The sequence below is a fragment of the Panthera onca genome, chromosome D1 (genome assembly GCF_046562875.1).
Source record: "Panthera onca isolate mPanOnc1 chromosome D1, mPanOnc1 haplotype 2, whole genome shotgun sequence".
Lineage (NCBI taxonomy): Eukaryota > Metazoa > Chordata > Mammalia > Carnivora > Felidae > Panthera > Panthera onca.
The window spans coordinates 57,276,900-57,283,432 of NC_138348.1; positions in this window are offsets into that span (position 1 = coordinate 57,276,900).

Genomic DNA, 6,533 nt, shown 5'->3' on the forward strand with positions numbered 1-6,533 from the left:
GTACAACACCAAAAGTGAACACTAGTGTAAACCATGGTCTTTGGGTGACAATAATGTATCAATATGGGTTCATCAATACCAACATATGTACCATTCTAGTGGAGAGTATTGATAATGGGGGAAGCTATGCATGGGTTGGGGCAGGAGATTCTTAAAGAACTTTTGTATCTTCATCTCACTTTTGCTATGAACATAAATGTGCTCTAAAAAATAGTCTATTAAAAAAATAACAGTACAATAAATACCCATGAACCTAATCCCAAGTCTGTATACATTGTTTAATGTGTTTCAACATTTACTATGTACAAATGAAACACAAAGCAATGTGCCTTGTGCTGAGGAGGGGGGAGAGAAAACAAAGTTTGGACATCAACTTCATGTAAACACTGAAACAGGGGCACCTGGGTGGCTCAGTCGGTTTAGCATCCAGTTTCCGCTTAGGTCATGTTCTCATAGTTCATGAGTTTGAGCCTCACATTGGGCTCTGTGCTGACAGTGCAGAGCCTGCTTGGGATTCTCTCTCTCTCCCGCGCTCTTTGCCCCTCCCCTGCTCTCTCTTTCCCTCTCTCTCTCAGAAATAAATAAATAAATAAATAAATAAATAAATAAATAAATAAATAAAAACTTGTTAAAAATAACAAAAATTGGGGGTGCCTGGGTGACTCAGTTGGCTAAGCGTCCAACTTTGGCTCAGATCACAATCTCACGGTTTGTGAGTTCAAGCCCCGTGTCAGGCTCTGTGCTGACAGCTCAGAGCCTGGAGCTTGCTTCGGATTCTGTGTCTTCTTCTCTCTCTGCCCCTCCCCAGCTTGTGCTAAGTCTGTCTATGTCTCTCAAAAAATAAATAAATGTAAAAATATATATATATATATATACATATATATGCATATATATAAATTACAAAAATTAAACAAATCCTATTTTATTTGATTCCCTATACCTATTACCACTGAATTATTATATACTTTAGGATATAAAGGAGGGATATTTTTGTAATCAAAGAAATCTGTTTAGTTCTTAGCAACAAAATACAAAGAACATTTCTAATGAGATTTCTAACTCCTTTGCCAAATCTCTTCTCTCTACACATTCTTAACATTTTAAATTAAAAATTGACAATAAAAAATAAACAATCATTTTGTTTATTTGATAATTTGATAAATTGACAATTTAGAGGCAACTGGGTGGCCCAGTCAGTGAAGCCACCGACTTCAGCTCAGGTCATGATCTCACGGTTTGTGAGTTTGAGCCCCATGTCAGTCTCTGTGCAGACAAGTTCAGAGCCTGAAGCCTACTTCGGATTCTGTGTCTTTCTGCCCTTCTCCACTCGTGCTCTGTTTCTCTGTCTGTCTCTCAAAAATAAATAATTATTAAGAATAAAATTAAATTGACAATTTATTAAAATTGTCAAAAAATAATTTGACAATTTATTAACTAATAGATGAGGTACTTGTGTGAGGATACTTTGACATGTATTCAGCCATTGTGGAACTTAAAATGAAGTTGAAAAGGAAAGACATATGAAAAGCTTAAATGTTAACTATACTGGAATAAAAATAAAATAGTTTTTTAAATTTCAATTAACAAAATAAAAGTTTAATAAAGATTTGAACAACATTTTAAAACAATAAACAGAGATCTCACAAAGCATTGCATGTCCAAATAAAGTACTAAGGCAATTAAGAGATTAGAGAAAAGAGAGGTTACCTCATGATGCATTATATTTATGACAAGGATGAAATCTCAGCTGCATCTCGGCATAATAGCAGAATTTGAGGAGATGGAAGGGGAGTAGAAACGGTAAAAGTTCTGAAACTTGTATGAAAATATTATAATAATATTATATGTTATATATAATTATCTTTTATATATAAAGATGTGTATAATTATACACCATATATATTATATATATAACCAGTGTCAATATATGTCTTCAAGTCTCCTGAAAATTATTACTATTAAGACTGTTCCCTTGTGCTGAAAATGTCAGCATTGCATAGTAGAGCCAGGCTGAAAGTCTCATTATTTTCATCAGAAAAAGTAAGATCCTAAATTGTTTTTGTTGCCCAGATCTGAGATTATCAAGGTTAGTGTATAAACAGTCTTTCCAGAAGAGGCTTGAAAGAACATCTACACTGCAGCTGTATTCCAATACAGACAACAGGGTTGATATGTGCCCTTTGTCCACACTCCACTGTAGTCTGATGAGAGAGGAAAAAAAAAAAGGCACAGGTTGTTTGCTTTGTTATTCATTTACTAACATTGTCAGTTAGGAATCCTTCAGCGGAAAGAAAATCCAACTCTAAATAGCTTAAATAATAGGGCAAATCACATTAAGAGGTTCCAAGCTAGGGAAGCTTCAGATTTGGTTAATTTCTGCCTAGCAATGTCTGCAATGACGAGGTTCTTCTGTCTTTGCTCTGTTTTCTTCAGTATATGGACTTTTTCTTTAGATACTGGCTTCTCCAATAATGACAAGATGGATGTCATAGTTCAGGTTGACACATCTAGACACTACAAAGTCCAAAGAGAGAAGATGGCTCGATGTATCTCTATTTAGAAGTGAAAAACTTTCCCCAGAATCCCCCCAGCAGATTCCCTATTACAGCTCACTGACCAGAATATCTTCATATACTTATCCTAAATCTGTCACTGGCAAGAGAAATGGGATTACTATGACAAATACAAAAGTATATGACTTTGTGGAAGGAGACAGATTATTGTAATAAAACTATGATTTTGTTATAAGGGGGAAAAGATTGAAAATGACATTTTGCAGCCCACCACCAATGTTCACTACACTAACACATCAGTTCAGTTTCAGGTATGCTCGTTTCCCATACATTCATTTGTTCATTTATCTACAAACACTTTTGCCTGTACCAAAGCACTATGTACCAAGCACTGTGTTTTCCTACTGGAAGGACAAAACATTAAAACATTTGGTTCCTGCTCTCAGGTTTATATCAATCTCCTGGTCAGAAAGCTATGTAAAACTGAACTAAACTAAACTAAAATATAAAATAAAATAAGTTAGAATAATGTAAGTAATAGAGATGCAGGTACGTTAAAACTAATTTACAAGATCTGCTAAGAAGAGTGTATTACTGTTTATAGACTTCAGAGATCATACATATATTTCATATTTCATCGACCACTTTGAAACTTAATTACATATGGGTGAATTGTAATTTCCTCCTCCAAGAAGAATAGGATTTATGTCCTATTTTGATGACTTTTCTATGTACATTTTATTATAACCCGAGCCCAAGAAAAGACTCACTGTTGGTGATAAGTCTTTTTGCTACTATACTATACTATACTATACTATACTATACTATACTAGTCTGGAGTTCAGAACTCAAGTCCGAGCTAGAAGTACAGATTTAGGAGTCATCACTTTACAGGTGGTGATTGTAGTCATGAGGATGGATGTGATTACCTAAGTAGAGTATACGCTGAGAGTTCAGGAGAGAATCCTCTGGAATAACAGTATTTAAAGGCAGAGAAAATGGAGTGCCTGGGTGGCTCAGTCGATTAAGAATCCAGCTTCGGCTCAGGTCTCTTGATTCGTGAGTTCAAGCCCCATGTCAGGCTCTGTGCTGATAGTTCAGAGCCTGGAGCCTGCTTCAGATTCTGTATCTCCCTCTCTCTCTGCTCCTCCCCCACTCATGGTCTGTCTCTGTCTCTCCTTCTCTAAAATAACTAAAAACTTAAAAAATAAAAATAAAAATAAGATAAAGCCAGAGAAACTAACCTGTGAAGAAATACCAGAAAGTTAGGTGGAAAACCAGGAGAGAGTGGTGATCAGAAAAGAAGGGAAGAGAAAGTTGCAAAAGGAAAGGTGTGGTCAGCAACACCAAATGCATCAGAGCAAAAACATATGTTGTAGACTGAAAATCATTCTTTGAAACTGCTCTCAAAAGATGAATGGCTGCAAATGGGCACAGGAGTCTTTTGGGGTGATAAAGATGTACTAAAATTGGATTGTGATGATGATTGTACAATTCTTTGACTAAAAATCAGTGGATTACTGAGCACTCAACATGAGTGATTTTTATCATATGTAAATTATATATTAGTAAAGTGGATTTTTTTTTTTTTTTTTAAAGAGTCACCAGTGGCCTAAGTCAGAGAAGTTTCAATGGCGTGAGAAAAACAAAAACCAGATTTGGATTTAAGAGGACATGGGAGATTAAGTAATAGCAGCAAGAAGTGAAGACTCATTGAAGGAATTTGGTTTTTAAGAGGAGGAAAGAAAACAAACAGGCAGCAACTAAAGAGGCATACAGATCAAGAAAAAGAGAAAGATAGTGAGTTTAGTTGTAGGCATATTCCATTTGAAGTAAGAATCCAAATAATTATAGGTACATAATGACTACTTTTTGTTTTAGAAGTAGAAATTGAAGTAGTAGAAATTTAGTACAAGTTTCCACAGTAAGTGGAGATAGAGCTGAAGCTACAAAGAAAGCAACACACAGCAGATTAAGCTCCCCTCTTTGGTCTCTAGGCAAACTCTTTTCCCAGAATTACTGAGCCATGAGAGTATCAATAGGGCTTTTTCATCTCTATCAGCCTCTAGGCATATATGATTCAGCTGATTTTTCAGTATATATAGTGAAGAAAATCTCTCCACTCTCATTTCAGTTCCTCACTATGAGGAAGTTTTTCCTAATATTTAACCCAAATCTCTCCATTCGGAATAGAGTGCTTTAAAACTGTTCATCTAAGGCGTATCCTGGGTGGCTCACTTGGTTGAGTGTCGGACTTAGGCTTAGGTCATGAACTCACGATTTGTGGGTTCATGCCCTACGTCAGGCTGTCTGTCTGGTCTCACAGAGCCTGCTTCAGAGCCTCTGTCTCTGACCCTCCCCTGCTCATGCACTCTCTCTCTCTCTGTCTTATAAATATTAAAAAAATAAAATAAAACTGTTCACCTAAGGGGGAAAAAAATGTATGCTGTTGTGCTTTCTGTTGTCAATGTTTACAAGGTCACCAGATATCCTCCGAAAATACTAGATCACATCTCTAATCTCTCTAGCCTTGTTTTCTCCATAAGAATTAAATTAGTAATGCCTGTAGAGCATTTAGCCTATACAGAGAAAAAACTCAATAGATAGTTACTATCATTTGGAGGAGAGAGATGAAAAAAATAAAGAAAAAACCATTACAGATGTCACTCTCTCCCACCTTGGAATACCATCCCTTTTATAGTATTTTATGGAAAACTTAACATTAGTATCTAAACTACTAACCCATTTTCCTTATAAACTCATAAATTAGGGAATTAAATTACTCACATTACAAAACAATCCATCAGTTGCCAAGGACTTACAAGGTTTCTTTTTTTTTTTTAAAGATTCTATTCTTAAAAAAAATTTTTAATGTTTCTTTATTTATTTATGAGAGAGAGACAGAAAGCATGCATGTGGGAGTGAGGGACAGAGAGAGAAATTCAAGCAGGCTCCCCACTGTCAGCGCAGAGCCCAATGAGGGACTTGAACTCATGAACTGTGAGATCATGACCTGAGCCGAAATCATGATTTGAGCCGAAATGAAGAGTTGATGCCTAACCAACGGAGCCACCCAGGCACCCCTTAAGATTTTATTTATTATCATTATTATTTTTTTAATGTTTAATTAATTTATTTATTTTTGAGACTGAGAGAGAGAGAGCACAAACGGGGAGGGGGAGACAGGGAGACACAGAATGTGAAGCAGGCTCTAGGCTCTGAGCTGTCAGCACTGAGCCTGACATGGGGCTGGAACACACAAGCTTCGAGATCATGACCTGAGCCAAAGTTGTACATTTAACCGGCTGAGCCAGCCAGGTGCCCCTACTTTTTATTATTATTTTTAAATATTTATTTTTTGAGAGAGATGGAGAAAGTCTGAGCATGAGCAGGGGAGGGGCAGAGAGAGAGGAAGACACAGAATCTGAAGCAGGCTCCAGGCTTCAAGCTGTCAGCACAGAGCCTGATGTGGGACTTGAACTCATGAACTGTGAGATCATGACCAGAGCCAAAGTCTGACACTTAACCGACTGAGCCACTCAGGCACCCCAAGATTTTATTTTTAAGTAATCTCTGTACTCAACATGGGGTTCAAACTCACAACCCCGAGACTGAGTCATACTACCTACTGAACCATCCAGATGCCCCCTTCCCCTGCTGTTTTCTAAGATTTTTTGCATGTTTATTTTGAGAGAGAGAGAGAGAGAGAGAGCACACATACCTGCATGTGTGAGTTAGGGAGGGGCAGAAAGAGAGAGGGAGAGAGAGAATCCCAAGCAGGATCCACGCCATCAGCACAGAGCCCCACCCAGGGCTCCATCCCACAAAACCCAACTGTGAGATCATGCCCTGAACTGAAATCAAAAGTCAGATGCTTAACCGACTGAGCCACCCAGGTGCCCCTTTAAGACTTTTAACAAGGTTTTGGAGTGCCTGGGTGGCTCAGTCAGTTAAGCATCCCCCTCTTGGTTTCAGCTCAGGTCATAATCTTACAGTTTGTGAGTTCGAGCCCAGCATCAG